Source organism: Microcebus murinus, chromosome 23, assembly GCF_040939455.1.
Source record: "Microcebus murinus isolate Inina chromosome 23, M.murinus_Inina_mat1.0, whole genome shotgun sequence".
Lineage (NCBI taxonomy): Eukaryota > Metazoa > Chordata > Mammalia > Primates > Cheirogaleidae > Microcebus > Microcebus murinus.
Window position 1 is genome coordinate 17,196,856 of NC_134126.1, and position 18,433 is coordinate 17,215,288.

At 40.2% G+C, this 18,433-nt stretch overlaps 1 protein-coding gene and 1 pseudogene across 1 annotated transcript in view; one reads left to right on the plus strand and one right to left on the minus strand.

Annotated features, from left to right (window-relative positions):
* SLC30A10 (solute carrier family 30 member 10) overlaps window positions 1–18,433 on the plus strand; it is a 41,425-nt gene that overhangs the window by 6,630 nt on the left and 16,362 nt on the right. The window lies entirely within an intron of this gene.
* LOC142864040 (uncharacterized) lies at window positions 13,083–13,167 on the minus strand (annotated as a pseudogene).

Below are 18,433 nucleotides of genomic sequence, written 5' to 3' on the forward strand. Positions count from 1 at the left end.
TTCCCTCATTCCCTGGATCTAATACTGGAAAAGATACTTAACCACTTTAAGCCTCATCTCAGGTATCTTTATACCTATTTTAAAGGTTCTCTGTGCTTTTCTTTTGATAAATAATAATACCTTCATGATGTGTAATTTTTCAAAGGGCTCTTGGAAATGTTAGCTTCCTCATCATTTTGTTTTGTTTTCTTTTGCATTTTACAATGCCTAGGTAAGCTTCTTCATCTTTAAGTACTGAAGATAGCATTTTGTAGAAGGGCATTACTTATATTTTTTAAATTATATACTTTAAATTGCTTTAATGATAATAAAATTTTAACATGTCACTCATTAAAAGAATATAAATGTAGCTCATATACCAGGCTGTTATTTCCAAATTGCAGGCAAAGAAACTGAGGCATCAAATGTTTTATGGCTAACCCAAAGTAGATGTTAGAACCAGACTTTGTTTTACCACACCTATCTTCTGCCAAATGATGCTTTGCCTTTTAAACATTCCCCTGCAGTCCTGTCTACCGAGTAATGATAATCTTACTTTCCTTGTCAAGAAGCTTAATTTTCCAGAAAGGTGGGGTGAAAGTAAGCTTATTGTTTTGGTTTTCTTATTGGCCAGAAGATGTAGACAGTATATTTATTATTTGTTGCCTCTTTCTTCCTCTTTTGTTGGAGACAATAGTCATTGTGGCTTTTTAAAACATTATTGACAACTGTCTCTGATGATTATGACATACACCAGTTTTTCATCATTTTTGATGAGGGGCAATAAGAAGAGGAGACTCATTCTCCTTAAAATGTCTTCTAAGCTGAGCATGGTGTTGGTTCTCCACCTTTTAAAGATCTTCTCTTTTTCTTGAATGTTCTTCAGTTTTTCAAAAATATTTACATATGTCAATTTCTTTTTATTTATCCCACCTGATAATCATTGTATTTCCCAAATCTAAGCATTTATGTCTTTTATAAATTCCAGAAGATTTTCAGACATTATCTCTTCTAGTTTCGCCCTTCCTCTATTCCTTGTACTTTCTCCTTCTGCAATGCTAATTAGATAATATTAGATCTTATTCTGTCTTCCGTGTCTTATGACCTCTTTTTTCATATTTTTCATCTTTTTATTGTTCTATGTTGTATTATTGGTAGTTCTTCAGATTTATCTTCACTTATTTCTAATTTATTTTTTTAGCTTTGGTGGTTATTAAACTGTTTATTAAATTTTTAAAGAAGTTTATTTTGAAATAACTTTAGATTCTCAGTAAGTTACAAAGATAGTACAAAGAGGTCTCGTGTGCTGTTTGTCCAGTTTTCCCCAATGGAACTATAGTATAATATCAAAACAAGAAACTGACATTTGCACAATTTGTATGTGTATATAGTTCTATGCCATGTTATCATATGTGTAGATATGTGAAGAAGATCACTCATGCTACCTTTTATAATGCTACTTACCATTTCTAGCCTCACTCCCATCTCTATGCCCTGGAAACTACTACTATGTTACCATCTTTATAATCTTCTAATTTCAAGAATATTAAGCAAACAGAATCATAGATCTTTGGAACTGACTTTTTTCTTTCAACATAATGCTCTTAAAATCCATCCAAGTTATTGCATGTATCAGTAAGTGGTTTCATTTTATTGTTGAGTAGTAGTCCATGGTATGAATGTAATTGGATATGTTTTTTTAGCCACTCTACCAATTTTAAGCCCTTTAATTGGTGTATTTTGACCATTTACATTTAATGTAATTAATTATGAAAAGTTAGGGCTTAAGTCTGTCATTTTACTTTCTATTTGTTCTGCTGTTTTTCATTTCTCTGTTTTCTTTTTTCCACCTTCCTTGAACATTATTTAAAATTCCATTTTGATTTTCCTATAGTGTTTTTGAGTGTATCTTATAACAATAATTATTGTTAGTGGTTCCTCTGGGTATTACACTACACATACATAACTTATCGTAGGCTACTGCTGTCAACATTTGCTAGTTTGACTGAAGTGTAGAAACTTTACTTCCCTTTATGTTCCTCTATCTTTCCCCCTTTGTAATTGTTATACACACATAGGTCTCTGAGGTTCTGTTCTTTTTTCTGTTGTTTTCGTTGTTGCTATTTTCTATTGCTCAGATAGGGCACTTTCTTTCCTTTGTTTTCTCTATTCTGCTATTGAGCCATCCACTGAGTTTTATTTACATTATTGCATTTTTCAGTTGTAAAATTTCCATTTCATTCTTCTTCATAGCTTCCATTTCCTTTTTGCGAGTTTCCATATTTTTATTTCAAGTGTGTTTGTAATTGCTTATTAAAGCATTTTTCTTTTGACTACTTTAAAATTCTTATCAAATAATTCTAACATCTGTGCTATCTCAGTGTCGGTATCTTTTTTTCACTCAAGTTGAGATTTTCCTGGTTCTTGGTATGATGAGAGATTTTCTATTGAATCCTGGACATTTGGAGTATTATGTGACTATGGATCTTATTTAAATTTTCTATTTGAGCAGGTCTTCTCTGACACTGTGCTGGTGGGAGGAGGGGGTGCTGCTTGTTATTGTAAGATGGGGTGAAGTCCAGGTTTCCCACTTGGTCTCTGTTGACACCCTGAGGGGGAGGGATGTTTCATCAATCACTGCGTGGCAGGTGTAGAGGTTCAGGCTCTCAATTAGGACTTCACTGATAACATCCTGACTAGGAAGAGTAGGGGTGCCTTCTGTTGAGGTGTTTTTTTCTTTTTTTTTTTGGAGACAGAGTCTCACTCTGTTGCCTGGGCTAGAGTGCCATACCATCAGCCTAGCTTACAGCAACCTCAAACTTCTGGGCTCAAATGATTTTCCTGCCTCAGCCTCCCAAGTAGCTGGGACTATAAGCATGCGCCACCATGCCCGGCTAATTTTTTCTATATATTTTAATTGTCTGGCTAATTTCTTTCTAATTTTAGTAGAGACAGGGTCTTGTTCTTGCTCCGGCTGGTCTCGAACTCCTAAGCTCAAACGATCCTCCCACCTCGGCCTCCCAGAGTGCTAGGATTGCAGGCATGAGCCACCTCGCCTGGCCCTTCTATTGAATATATATATATATATATATATATATATATATATATATATATATAGTTGGCCAATTAGTTTCTTTCTATTTACAGTAGAGACAGGGTCTCGCTCTTCCTCAGGCTGGTTTTGAACTCCTGACCTTGAGCAATCCAGCCGCCTTGGCCTCCCAGAGTGCTAGGATTACAGGCATGAGCCACCGCGCCCGGCCTTCTATTGAGTTTTAATTTCAACAAATCTCCTTTTCATTTATATTGCCTTGTTCTTTATTCCGACTTTCCATACCTTTGTTTATTCTTTATATTAAACCATACTTAGTTTATAGTATGTATCTGATATTTTCAACATCTGTAATTTTTGCACATCTGATTCTGCTGTTTATTATTTTTGCTGCTTCTCTCAAGGTGTCTTATTTTCTCACATTTTGTGTCTTTCATAGTTTTTTTTGCTGTGAACTAATGTTCAGTGAAACTTCCTCTGAGAGTATTTTTTGAAGAGTAGATTATAGGTACATTTTTCCATAGAAAATTTGCATTTGCTTCTGCCAGGTGCCTGAGGACACTACCAACTTGGACATACTTAAAAAATTCTTTGCTTGAGGTATTATTATTATTACATAAGTAGTATGAATTTAGACTGCATTACCATATGAGGACCACATTACAGTTTCAACTTCCCATAGGAGATATTTTCTCTATGGGAAAATATCACCACCAAGGCTAAAACATTTGTGTTTCCTCGTTGTCTCCTTCAGGTCAGTGGGTTTTTATTTGTTTATTTCATTGTTTGTTTTGTTTTCATTCAACCTTTCGCCAAAGGATCTGGCTTTATGAAGGGGATCTCTGATCCAACTGTCCACCTGCATGGATCTAAGTTTTGTCTCTTGTGCCATACCTGATCATGTGACTGTTAAAATTCAAGGCTAGAGCATTTGTCTTTATTCAGACAGATATCCTTAAGTCAGATTCTGGCTTCAACTTACCTTTCTGGATTTTGACTTTGACTTCATTTTTGGCCTCTGAGTATGTTTTTAACTTGCTGCTACATTTTTTGAAGAGCTCAAAAAGTTTGACTGAACTACATAACATTATCCCAGAGCTAGAACATTTATTAGAGGTAAGTTTAGGTTCCCAGAACTCAGCGTCTGGTGTAGGCCAGGCTCTCATTACCACTAACCATGACCATGGCAGAGACTTAGCAATATCAGGAGTGGGCTTGATTTCTGCCTCTCTGAGATGCCAGCTGGTCCACACGAGACCTGGCCAGGACCCAGACCTGGGAACTTAGTTCTATTGGCAAAGTTCGCACAACAAGAGGTTAATTAGGGTACCAAGTTTCCCTACCTGGTAAACACATGGTATCCTTTCCTGGCGAGTGACATTTAAAACATTCCTGCCTCCTTGCAGAGGACACTTTTCCTTCCCAATCAGCATATGAAAGAAACGGGAGAGTGAGAGAATAAGAAAATGAGAGAGGAAGGAAGGAGGGACAAGGGAAGGAAAGAAGCTCCTGAATTCCACTGTTACCTTAAGCCCTTGCTTCAGGCTCTGTCTACACTCACAGCTGCCCCTGCTCTAGCTCCAGAGCTGAACAGTTTAGGCCCATGAATCCTACTTCCTAATCCTGCTGCTCTCTCACTCCCACGTTTGCTTCAGTCTGAAGTTCAGCCTTAGCAGATCCCCAAAACAGCAGAAGCTGTTTTGAACTTTTTTATTTTTTGAGTCAGGGTACCGGTCTGTCTCCCAGACAGGGTGCAGAGGCATCATCATAGTTCATTGTAGCCTCAAACTCCTGGGCTCAAGTGACCCTCCCACCTCAGCCTCCCAAGTAGCTGGGACTACAGGCATGTGCCACCACGCCTGGCTAATTTTTTAAAGTTTTTATAGAAATGGAGTCGCACTATGTTGCCCAGGCTGGTCTCGAACTCCTGGCCTCAAACAGTCCTTCTGCTTTGGCCTCCCAAATTGCTGATTACAGGTGTGAGCCACTGGGCCTGGCCCTGTTTGGAACGTTGGGAGCTTGTCCTGTTTCTCCTGCTTTATGCTCCTCCGAACATTATCTTTCCACTACTTTTGAATGTTGCAAGCATATCATTCTATTTAGTCTTTTGTTCTAAAGTCTGGGACATGCTTCCAGTGTGTTCTCTCAGCTCCCACCCCTTGTGTGTTCTTTCTCCTCTCAGGAAGGCTCAGTGATGGTTTCACGGGGTGCTTAAGCTGATCCCTTCCCTTTTCCACCACATGCAACGCTGGTGTTTTTGTTGGACTTTCTTCCTTTTACTTGGTCATTGTTTTCTAGGTCAGACATCTGTTTTCCAAACAGATTTCTTTTTCTCATCACAGTGAGAGAAATGAAGTCAGTGTTTTATGAATCTGCCAAAAGTAACTGTTATCCAAACGAATCTTCTCTACCCTCACCTCTCTGAGTTCAATAATCTCACTCAAAAGGCATTTTCCCTTTAAACCAAAAATCTAATCTGAGACCTGGACTCAAACTGTCATTGTCCTGTCTAGAATCCTCCAGTATGTCTCGTCCTCTCTGTGCCTGTCCTTAGAATCCTAACTCTGTTTCTTAACCTGTTCACTCAGGTCATAGGAACCCCGTACCCCACAATAACTGCTTTGCTTTGAAGCTCATCTAATAATACCTTAAATGTTCTATCTGAATCTTCATGGGCTTCTCCTCTCAAATTTTCTAGACCTTTTGTATAGCTGCCCCCATCTTCACATGGTGGCTCTGGCTCCCAGTTGTTGTGTAACAAACCAGTCCAAATTGAGTGGCATAAAACAACAATCATTTTTATTATACTCAGGGATTCTGTGGTCTGGAATTTAGACAGGACACAGTAGGAGCAGGCCATCTGCTTTCACGATGTCTGAGGTCTCAGAGGAGAAGACTCAGAGACTGGGGCTGGCTTGGTGTCTGGAAGCTGAGTCACTTGAAGGCTTCATTTACGCATAAGTCTGGTGCCTAGGCTGGAAGGTCGCGCTATGAAGGACCGCTGGCTGGACCACCTACACGTGACCTCTCCCTGCGGCTTGGCTTCCTCACGCTGGTGTGGCTTCAGGACATCGTGCACGGTGGCTCAGGGTTTCTAGCGTGAGTATTCCATCAAACAGGGTAGACACTTCATTGCCTCTTCTGACTCAACGTTAGCATCTATGGATGCCAAGCCTGTAGACCCCACCTCTGGATGGAGGGAGCATCACAGTCGCTCTGGAGAGAAATATGTAGAATAGGAGATACGGCTGTGGCTATCTCTGGAAAAAAACAATCTGCATGATTTGCCTGGTGGCAACAATTCACATCATTTCCACCTGTAAAATACACTCACCCCTCCCTAAGAGCCCTAAAGTTTCAGCTCATATGGAATCAGCTCCAAGTCCAAGACCTTGTCATCTTAAACAGGCCCAGGGGGAATGAGGCTCCAGTACAGCTCCCTGAGTTTCTTCACCTCAATTTGAAGATCTGTGAACTAAAGAAACAAATGAACCTGCCCTCTACATATCCAACATACAATGATGTTTCAGGTATAGGATAATGCTGTATTCTCTAGTTGCATTTATTTTGGACAGTATTCACAGCTTTGAGATGGTGGGACTATAGGCATGGGCCACCATGCCCTGCTAATTTTTTCTATATATTTTTAGTTGGCAAATTTTTTTTTTTTTTTATATAAAATTTTAATGTGGACGAGGTTCTGGGGCCCCAAGAGCGGGGCCCCGGAAGTCGCCCTAGTTGGCAAATTAATTTCTTTCTATTTTTAGTGGTGAGAAGGTCTTGCTCTTGCTCAGGCTGGTTTCGAACTCCTGACCTTGAGCAATCCACCCATCTTAGCCTACAAGAGTGCTGGGATTACAGGCGTGAGCCACCACGCCCGGCCTGAGATGGTGGCTTTTAATAGCTCCCTGTATCTGGTTCCTTCTGATGGTGATACGAGTGCATTCTAGATCCCACTGGTTAGCTGAAATCCTGCCTTCCTGTCTCTGAAAGATTTCTTTGGTTCCCAGTCCCCAGTATAATCTAATTGAATCCCATTTTAAAAATAGTATTTAGATATGTGTGCCTTTCTTTTGCTTTTGTGCATCTTTCTAGCCACAGGAAAGCTCCCTCCCTCTAGCTTCATCTGTCTGCTATTTCCAAGAACAAATGCTCCCTCTTATTTTCTTTGCATGGTAAGACTGAAGCACACAATAAAAAACCTGCCTTAAGGCCAGGCACGGTGGCTCACGCCTGTAATCCTAGCATTCTGGGAGGCCGAGGCAGGTGGATTGCTCGAGGTCAAGGGTTCAAAACCAACCTGAGCAAGAGCGAGACCCCGTCTCTACTAAAAATAGAAAGAAATTAATTGGCCAACTAATATATATAGAAAAAATTAGCCAGGCATGGTAGCATATGCCTGTAGTCCCAGCTACTTGGGAGGCTGAGGCAGCAGGATCGCTTGAGCCCAGGAGTTTGAAGTTGCTGTGAGCTAGGCTGACACCACAGCACTCACTCTAGCCTGGGCAACAAAGTGAGACTCTGTCTCAAAAAAAAAAAAAACCTGCCTTAAAAATGCACACTCACTAAGGCCTGTCAAAATAGTTCCATATCTATAACAACAGTCACTCACTGTTAGTTGCTTGTCACATTTCCTGGAACAATAAAATCTGAAAACTCCTCACCAGAGGCTCCCAGAAACTCATTCTCCACAGGTTACTTTGGCCTGTAGATACTCATCTTTATCTTTCTCAAGCTTCCTGCTGACTCACCAATATGTTAGGGCATCAGGGACTCAAAATTAATGCCCTTTGCTTACTGTGCTAGGTAGGTTTGGAAGCAATTGATAGATACAGTATGGATGACAGTTGAATATAAAATACTAACTCTATTACAGATACTGAGGGAGATGGCATAGATGGGTAGTGGCAAAGAGCTTCCTAATAATTCATCCCAGAATGAAACTTACCCACCCAATCCCAGATCTCCCTCCTCAGGGCAGAACCTGCCCCAGTTTGCTCCCCTCCAATGCCAGGATTGCAGGTCTCTGTGGGAAATCTGAGAAAGAAATCCCAGGAGAGGTTAGCTGAGCATGCTCCACTCTTTAGCTCAAGGTTACCCATCAGCGAAGTGACCCTTCTTCTGGGAAAAGTCAGGGGAGCAGCCCAAAGAGTATCCCCAGAGGGATATTCTTCTGGCGGTGCCCTCCCCTCATGGAAATCTGATGCTTGGGGAATGGAGGGTCCCCCCAACACAAACAAAACACTGTGAGCTAGGAGGCTCCAGTGTGAGCCATGTAGGCCATCTGCCAGGGTGACTTATTTATCTCAATGGGAAAAAGCATGTTTGGTAAAGAAGTTTTGATACAACAGATCTAATTGGAAGTCACTTTTGGTCACTCCCGCCACCCTTTCTCACACTAACTGACTTGGATATAAGCGCCCCACTCAAAGATGCATGATGATCAGCAAAGATCCAATATGGTAACTCTACAGAGATACCACAAAGAAAAAGTTACAAAAGGAACCAGTGAAAAGGCAGAAGAAAAACACATGGAAGAATAATAGTTACCCCAGGTAAGAGAAGACATTTTCAGATAAAACAATTAACAGGAACTGTCAGAACTCAAGGGGGATAAAAAGGAAGATAATAAAACATTACTGAAATGAAACCCATACAGGAAGCAGTGAGGCATAGAATAAGTACTGTGGAAACTCAATGATACAGAAGACAGGCTGGAGAAATTGATCAAGGGATTTAAAGGAACTGGAAGAAAGACAACAGATGTAAACAATGAAGCGTGGACATGCAGCATTGCATACTAGCTATTTCCCAAGACAAAAGATGCCAGAAAAAATATTCAAAGATATAAGGTTTTTTTTCTGAACCAAATGAAGATAAAAATCTGCATATCAAAAGGGAAAAATTGATATGTAACAATCAATGCCTATGTTCTGGAGGCATCTCTGAATATCAAGGATAAAGAAAGGCTATAGTACCCAGGCAGAAAAAGCCCGTCACCTACAGGAGAACAGTATCAGTCTGGATTCTGACTTTTCCCCAGCAACATGCAATAAATACCAAGATACAACGAATGGATGTCTACACAGTCCTCAGAGATAAAATAAAAGCAATCTAAAAATTTAATACTCATCTAATCTAAGTTCATTTCCAAAAGGCAACATAAAGACATTATGAAACATATATAAAACTTAAGAACCCTTTTTGAGAAAAACACTAGATGAAATCCCGTCAACCAAAATGCGACTTTAAGTGAGATCAGAAATGGGAAAATCATGGCATGAAAAGACTGTTAGGAGCATTAAACCTATTTAAATGTAGAACTGTGGCTAAACCACTTTCAGAATTATAGGTACAGGATAGAATATAAATGTTTCAGATACTAATGAGAAGGCCATCAGAAGGAATCATTCAATAAATGTAAATCATCACCCCTTCTAAAAGTTTTAAAGAACTCAGGGGCTAGTGATGTCAAAAACCTTGTGGAAATGGAACTCAGACTTTTTTTTAAATATATAAAAGTAAGAAATAAAATTGTCTTTATTTGCAGATGATATATAATTGTTTGCCTAGCATATACCAGGAAACCTATGAAACAGTTATAAAAGCTAATAAGAAAATTTCACAAGGTCAGGGGACAGAATGTTACTATAGAGATCAATTTTCTACACTAGCAGCAAACAATTGGAAAATAAAAGGAAGACAGTTTCATCCACTTTTGATAGGAGCATACATTTGTACAACATTTTTGGATACCAATTTGGTACTAGCTATAAACAATTTTAAATGCTCATACTCTTTGGTTCAGTGCGTCTAAGAATCCATCCCACTCCAAAAAGCGAACAAAGATATATGTGCAAGGATGTTTACTACAGTAGTATTCACATAAATGGTCACAATAATGATGCTAACATTGACAAAATACAAGTTTATAAAAAAGAATGCTAAATATGCATCAGTGGATATGGGGGCTTCTTAAATAATCTATGTATATCTCTATTATGAAATACCATAAACAGTTAAAAAGAATGAAATAATCCTATGAGAACCTCTCCGAATAATGATTTTTAAATAAACTCCAGAAGATCAACACTTAAGATGTTTTATGTGCATGAGAGAAACTATTGCAGTTGTCCAAGTCATGCAGTTCTAATAGTCAGTATTCAAAGCCAAGTTGACTTAGCTCTGAAGCTCATGATATCATTTCACTTTGTCTAGCTGGAAAATCTTGAGCAAGTTATGGACTTCTCTGAACCTCAGTTTTCTCCTGTTAAAAGGAAGACACAGTCAGATTTAACTTTTTAAGCTTGTTCTGAGGCTAACATTGGAAAAGATATGTGAGCAAGTCAGGTTGCTCCTCTGCAAACGTGACATGTCATCCACAAGGCAGGACCGTGTGAGCTGGGACGGCTTATTTATAATGCTCTGCGTCATTTATGCTGCAGAAAAGCATTTGGTTTGTTGGGAGGTCTTTGCTTACATCAAGTTTTAAATAATGTAGCCATCTACACTGCACGCGATTGCAACTATATAATATGCTGGAAAAAGCAAAACTATGGGAACAGGAAAAAAATCAGTAGTTTCCAGGGGTTGAGGGTGGGGAGGGCTGGATGAGTGGGCGGAGCCCAGAGGATGTTTAGGGCAGTGAAACTACTCTGTGTAACACTATAATGGTGGATGCATGCCATTATACACTCCCAAACCCATAGAATATACACCACCAAGAATGAACCCTAATGTAAACTATGGACTTTGGATGATGACCATGTGTTAGTGTAGGTTCATCACATGTAACAAATGTAACCAAGGGGGCAGGGCAGGTGTTGATAGCGTGGGAGGCTGTGCATGTCAGGGGGTCTTGCTATGTTGCCCAAGCTGGAATGCAGTATCTGTTCACAGGTGCGATCATACTACACTACAGCCCAGAACTCTTGGCCTCAAGCAATCCTCTCACCTGAGCCTTCCAAAGTCCCTGATACTATAGGCGTGTGCCACTGAGCCTGGCTCTCATAATAAATATAAGTTCTTGACCAACTATTGATCAAAAGTATCTGATGCACATGACAAAAACCAACTGATACTTGTCTAAGCAAATTGGAAAATTACCTGGTTCACATAATCAAGCTGGAACCAGAGACTTGCAATTCCATTAGAGATTCTCCTTTACTGTCTCTTATTTCTTTCTGCTTCCTTTCCTACTGCAGGTCGAAGGGTGTTGGAAGGAAGCAAGAAGAGACATAATTACCAGGGTGTCCATATTACATTCTCATAGTTTAGCAGCTTCATTCTCAAACTATGAAGCTGCTCTCTCTCTTCTAGATCTATATTGAAAATGCCAAGAAATACTCTGGCAAATCTTGAGTCAAGTGCCCATCTCTCTCGCTCTCTCTTTCTTCCTTTTTTAAAAGCACCCATCTCGGCTGGGTGTGGTGGCTCATGCCTGTAATCCTAGCACTCTGGGAGGCCGAGAGGGTGGATCACTCAAGATCAGGAGTTTGAAACCAGCCTGAGCAAGAGCAAGACCTTGTCTCTACTAAAAATAGAAATAAATCAGCCAGACAACTAAAAGCATACAGAAAAAATTAGCCGGGCATGGTGGCACATGTCTGTAGTCCCAGCTACTCAGGAGGCTGATACAGAAGGATTGCTCGAGCCTAGGAGTTGGAGGTTGCTGTGAGGTAGGCTGACGCCATGGCACTCACTCTAGCCAGGGCAACAGAGCGAGACTCTGTCTCAAAAAACAAACAAACCAAAAAACCAAAAAAAAACAAGTACCCATGTCTTGAACCAAGCATGTGGCCAGGGGATGAGGAGCCATGATTGGCTCACTCTAGGTGACATGCCCACCACTGTGTCCGAGGGGACAGGATATCCTAATAGAAGGAAGCAGGGAGGGGTTCCAGGCAATCTAAAACCTCAGCTGACCCATATAAACTTCTGGTGTTTACAAATACAATGCTTGCTTTCTAGAACTCATGTTGATTATGGGTCTGTGGCTTCATAATTACAACAATCACAATGCCTTTTCTTTTTCCCTCTTTGTATCTTCATTATCTCACTTGATATTCAAAGCAACTACATACACTGGTATGAGGTTCTTATTTGCATCTTACAAACTGGGAAACTAAGGTTCAGAAATTCTGTAACTGTTTCAAGCTGTACAAGAACAAGAGATCAAGAATCATAGTTCTCCTCCAGACCCCATTTAATATTCAGCACAGCCTTTCATTTTTGTGATGGTAATAATGCTATGCCTCTCAGTCTAGACAGCTTGATTCTCTCTACTCTGCTGCCACATGACTGACAGGTCATGATGGACAAAGAAGTATAGCAATGATCACTGAGAGGTTTGGAGTTCAGATTTGTAAAAGACTTATTTTCAATATTTTTATATTTGTCAAATAATCTATTAATTTTATATTCATGAACTATATTATTAATCAATAGCTGATTAGTTCTAAGCTAATGAAGGTAACTAGATTATTTGGACCAGGGAGACATACATGATTTTATAAAAAGTAGCATACCCTAAATAAGGAGATTCCATGAGGTTGTTTACCAGAAGTCAACAATAGTTCTGGGAATGCTGATAGCCAGAAATTAATGGAAGGAGACACCATTGGTTGATTATCTACGAAAAGCACCATGCAAGGCCCTTTGCATTTCATTTGATTCTCACAAGCGCTGTGTGAGACAGTGATACCTTTCTATCTAGATGACATAAGGACAGAGAGGCTCAGGGAAGCTTAGTGACTGGCCCACTTGCTAATAGCTGATAGAGGCAAGATTGGATCTTAGACCTGCATAGCTCCAAAGCCTGTGTCCTTCTACTACATAACCCTGAATATTTCACCGGTGCATTTGGCAGATAAAGGTAAAGGCATTTATTAATAGGTTTTGTTTTAACCCTCTCTTCCCTGCACACACAATTATTCCCACAGTTTCTTGGGGAAATGATCTTTCTCCTGTTCACAGAGTCTATAAATTCAGGTGAGTCTAGCAGTGAAGAAGTTTGTTGTCTGTGTTGGATTGTTTTTTTTAATTTATTTTTCTATTCACAAATTGTCTAGGCATTAGCAGTACTGCTCTCATTAATCCTTCATAGGACAGTAGTACTACCCTGAGAAAAGGATGGTTTTGATTGTTTTTAATGGCATCAAATAACACATGTGAAATCTTTTTTGTAAATTGTGAAATAACATATAATTTAACTTACAGTTAAAACCATTAGGTCTAGAATCAATATCAAGGGGGAGTTTTTCTCCCTTTCTTGCAACTTTTTTTTTTTCTTTTGGTTTTTTTTTTTGAGACAGAGTCTCACTTTGTTGCGCAGGCTAGAGTGAGTGCCGTGGCATCAGCCCAGCTCACAGCAACCTCAAACTCCTGGGCTCAGGCGATCCTGCTGCCTCAGCCTCCCGAGTAGCTGGGACTACAGGCATGTGCCACCATGCCCGGCTAATTTTTTTATATATATTTTAGTTGGACAATTAATTTCTTTCTATTTTTTTTATAGTAGAGTCGGGGTCTTGCTCTTGCTCAGGCTGGTTTTGAACTCTTGACCTTGAGCAATCCGCCTGCCTCGGCCTCCCAGAGTGCTAGGATTACAGGCATGAGCCACCATGCCCGGCCCCTTTCTTGCAACTTTTAATTCTTTTTTTGCTTCCATTTGAATTGGAAATAGTGCCCAAACTGGTTTTTCCCTCACTGTTCACCAATCAGGTAGAATCAGACCCCAAATGATGTCAGTATGTGATGATGGACTTTGAGTAAGAAGTCTTTCTTAAACTTCCAGTTCTGCCTCTCTTTTCCCTGTTCCTCCTGATAGCCATGGCCCCCTTCATTCTCCTGTTTTCACTTACCCATGACCCCTTTAAACCCCAAGCACAGGGTTCTGCGTGAGTGAGAGTCTCTGGGGCTGTCCTTGTGGCCTGGAGATGATAAGAAACACACAGAGCAGAACTACAGTGTCTGTGACAACAAGCTGTCCCTACATAGCATGGTTGGCCTCTTCACTCTCAAATGAACCTATTAGCCCAAAGAATTTCTCCTTCATCAACAGCCCGTTTGAAGTGACCACTACCTCCCTTCTGTCATTCCACATCTCTTGTGTCTATCGTGGGAAAGAAAAAAGTGGTCACCTCCAGTCAAGAATCTCTTACATTTAATGTATTCTCAAATACTTTCAGAAAAATAAATGCATCATCCTGGTGTTATATAAAAATTGTAAAATTCTTTTACATCTGTGTACCCAACAGTCGGTAACTTGGGTTCCTATGTTTTCTACATGTAGAAGTATTGTTACTGAAACTATATGCTTCTCTTCCAGTTGCAGGAACTTAAAAATGTTTTATTCTATGGCTCCGTAAATGTCACTGCTTCTAAGATGAAGCTGGAAACGAATCCTTAAATATATCTATTTTCTCTAAAAGCAACCCTGATGGGAATCCTTTGGTGAAGAAAAATATTCCTTCCTCTCTCCCTCCCTCCCTAAACTTGGATTTAAAACTCAAGGTGGTGGTGATTTTTTGTTAACACTTACTGAGCCTTTCCGATGAACCTGGCACCACACTCAGCAATTTACATATGTTTTCTCGCTTAAGTCTCATGACAGCTCCATGAGGTAGACGCTATTATTGTCCTTATTTCACAGATGGGGAAGAAGTGTTAAGAAACGTGCCCCAAGTCACTTGAGCAGTAGCAACCGAGTAGCAAAGCTTGGATTTAGTTCCAAATCCGCCTGACCCCAAAGCTCAAACTTTTAGCTGCTACTCTACTTTGCCTTTCAAGTTTCATCAAAATGAGCTCAAAATTAAAATTATTTAGAGTCTGGTGTTTTCTCAAGAAGAAGGTTGTATCATTGGATGTTACGATGGGCTTGTGTTCTTCCCACTTCCTGGGCTGGTGCTAGTAGCAGACGTACTCTTGAGTTGCAAGAGCAAGTGGCATTGGGGAGAAACCATGGAGGTGACTTTAGGTAAGAACACTCTGCAGGCGGATGGGCACAGCTCTGATTTATTAGATAATATATTAGAGCTGCTTCGTTCTAGGGGGGCTGCAGCATACTACGTTGCTGAATGTTTTCTCCCTTATTAACAACCCATTCAAACTAGTGTTGAGCAGTACTTTGGTTTTTTTTTGTTGTTGTTGTTTTTGAGACAGAGTCTCATTCTGTTGCCCGGGCTAGAGTCATGGCATCAGTCTAGCTCACAGCAACCTCAAACTCCTGCACTCAAGCGATCCTCCTCCCTCAGCCTCCCGAGTAGCTGGGACTACAGGCACGCGCCACCATGCCCAGCTAATTTTTTCTATATATTTTTAGTTGTCCTAGCTAATTTCTTTCTATTTATAGTAGAGATGGGGTCTCGCTCTTGCTCAGTCTGGTCTCGAACTCCTGATCTTGAGTGATCCTCCTGCCTCGACCTCCCAGAGTGTTAGAATTATAGGCTTGAGCCACCATGCCTGGACAGTACCTCGTTTTTAATCTTTTTCATATCTCATGCCTTATCATTAAAAAAAAGAATGATCATCTAAATTTAAGAGTGTCTTAAGTTTAATATGTTCTGAAAAACTTGAAGGGTGAAATGCATACCTTTGGGGTCCAAAAATACCTTTGTACAGCCAAAGTGTTCCAAAGGTACATATTATATACATTCACCAATGAAGAACTGACTTTGGACAGAAAATTCCTAAGCTACCTGGAGAAGAGATTTCCTTTTGTAAAGTCATCACATTATTTTATGCTCTTCATATTTGGAGCTGAGAATTGTCCACCTTTTGATGACGTATTTAAGGCCTAGAGGCTGTAGCAATGGGAAAAAGAGCTACCTCTTGTTTTGAGTAAGACTTGGAGGCTTCAGACAAAATGTCTGTTCTCTCCCTGAAGGGAACATCATCTTTTGTCAAGTAGAACTACAAAATTGGCCCAGCGAAGTGGCTTACGCCTGTAATCCTAGCACTCTGGAAGGCCGAGGTGGGAGGATTGCTGAGCTCAGGGGTTCGAGACCAGCCTGAGCAAGAGCAAGACCCCATCTCTACTATAAATAGAAAGAAATTAGCCAAACAACTAAAAATAGAAATAATTAGCCGGACATGGTGGCGCATGCCTGTAGTCCCAGCTACCTGAGAGGCTGAGGCAAGAGGATCGCTTGAGCTCACGAGTTTGAGGTTGCTGTGACCCAGGCTGACACCACGGCATTCTAGCCCAGGCAAGAGAGTGAGACTCTGTCTCAAAAAATAAAAATAATAATAATAAAAAAGAGATGCTTTTTCAATTTCTAAAAAAAAAAAGTGTGTTAATTTCTGAGTCAGTGCAGAAAGAATTTTTAGTGTCATAATCTCTGAATTTATGACTTGTGACAGATCAAGTTTTGTACCAATAAAAAGTGAACTTTAAAAAAATCCTTTCATTTGTTTAGAACAAAAGAAGTGTTAATCAAATTAATATACTCTAGGGGTAAAGGGCATAAGCTCTAGAGTTTGATGCCTAGTTCAGATCTTTTTTTTTTTTTTTTTTGAGACAGAGTCTCACTTGTTGCCCAGGCTATAGTGAGTGCTGTGGCGTCAGCCCAGCTCACAGCAACCTCAAACTCCTGGGCTCAAGTAATCCTTCTGCCTCAGCCTCCCGAGTAGCTGGGACTACAGGCATGTGCCACCATGCCCAGCTAATTTTTTCTATATATATATTAGTTGGCCAATTAATTTCTTTCTATTTATAGTAGAGACGGGGTCTCACTCTTGCTCAGGCTGGTTTCGAACTCCTGACCTCGAGCAATCCGCCCGCCTCGGCCTCCCAGAGTGCTGGGATTACAGGCGTGAGCCACCACGCCCAGCCTTCTAGTTCAGATCTTGACTCTATCATTTATAGATTGTGTGATCTTGGGCAATCTACTTACAATCTCTGGGCTTTAGGTTCTTCGTCTATAAAATAGTATTTATTTTATGGGTCTATTGTGATGATGAAATGAGATAATCCCTATGAATTGCTCTGTACAGGCTGGGTAAGGAAAGAGCTCGTTAAACGAAAGCTCTTGAAACCTCATAATTTACTGTAAAGTTAAAATGCAGACTGCATTTCTGTCAATTAACTGATTACATATACAGTGTGTGTGTGTGTGTGTGTGTGTGTGTGTGTAGTCCTTGTTAAAATATTCTTCTGTAGTGCATTTGTTGACACTGTCTGGCAACTCTTATCCTTTTTTAAAATTAGGAACCCGGCCCCAGCAGGGTAACTCAGACCATTGCAGCTCCTCCTCTGTTTCCTCAGCCACTGCTTTTCTAGTTCCATTGACTGCTCTCCTGGAGCAGTGACACATGCTTATCTACTTTTGGTTAGAACGATTAGGCAATCTGCTCAAATGATATATTTCTGCTGATTTCAGGTTTTGCTTTCTGCCATAAATGAGAAAGAAATGCAACTAGCAAGGAATGCTTTAGCCCTGTTGAATGAGCTCCAAAAGGCCTCACTCACTTATATTGACTGCTTTGCTTGCTGTCGTGTTTAATGTTTCAGAGCTTTCAGTTTGAAGACAGTGTAAGCCAGAAACTGGACAGGGTACATACAGTACTCTAGTATGTCTCTTTTGTGTATTAGAGCGTGTTGTCTGTTGTTCAGTAGTAAATTTATTACACATGTGCTGTTGCACTATTAGATAATATGAATGCTAACAGTAACAGCTAACATTTATCGATTGCTTACTGTTAATATGTACCAGGTGCTGTTATATAAGTATAATACTTTACACATATTAACTCTTTTAATTCTCACTATACTATTATTGTTCCCATTTTACAGTAGTGGAAAAGGGCCCAGATGATTAAGGGACTTGTCCAAGGCCACACAGCTTCAAAACTTTTGTCAGTCTATACCCTTTTACTTCCACTTTATTATTTTTATATTAATTTTTAGAGAATATTTGACATCAATTTCCTCCAGTTCTCAGTGTAGGGATATTTTCCTGGAGGTGGGAAGGTTTACTAAGGTCCCCGAGTTTGGAGGCTCATCTGGTGGGCTGCTCAGATCAAAGCCGCATTAGCACGACTGTTAAGGACAATCAAGGATCATTAAAAGGCAAGGTTCTGTTTTATGGGGCTAAAACCATGCATGGGGCTAGAAATTAGAATGTCTGCTAATGGATTTTGTGGCTTCTCTTGGAGCGAGACATTTTTATTCATTTCCAAGCCAAAAACAGATGTGTATTTTTCAGGAATGGTTAAAGTTCAGGTATTGGGGGGAGGGAGAATAGAGATTAGCAAGCTTCACCTTCAAATCCTTTGTGAAATGAGACAGGAGTTATAAAACAAAACAAACCAAGAAAGAAACCTGTGAGCCTTCCCTGAACTGACCCACGGCAAACACCCTTTCTTCTTCCAGGTTCCCTTTCTCAGCTTCTCCCAGAGTCCTGG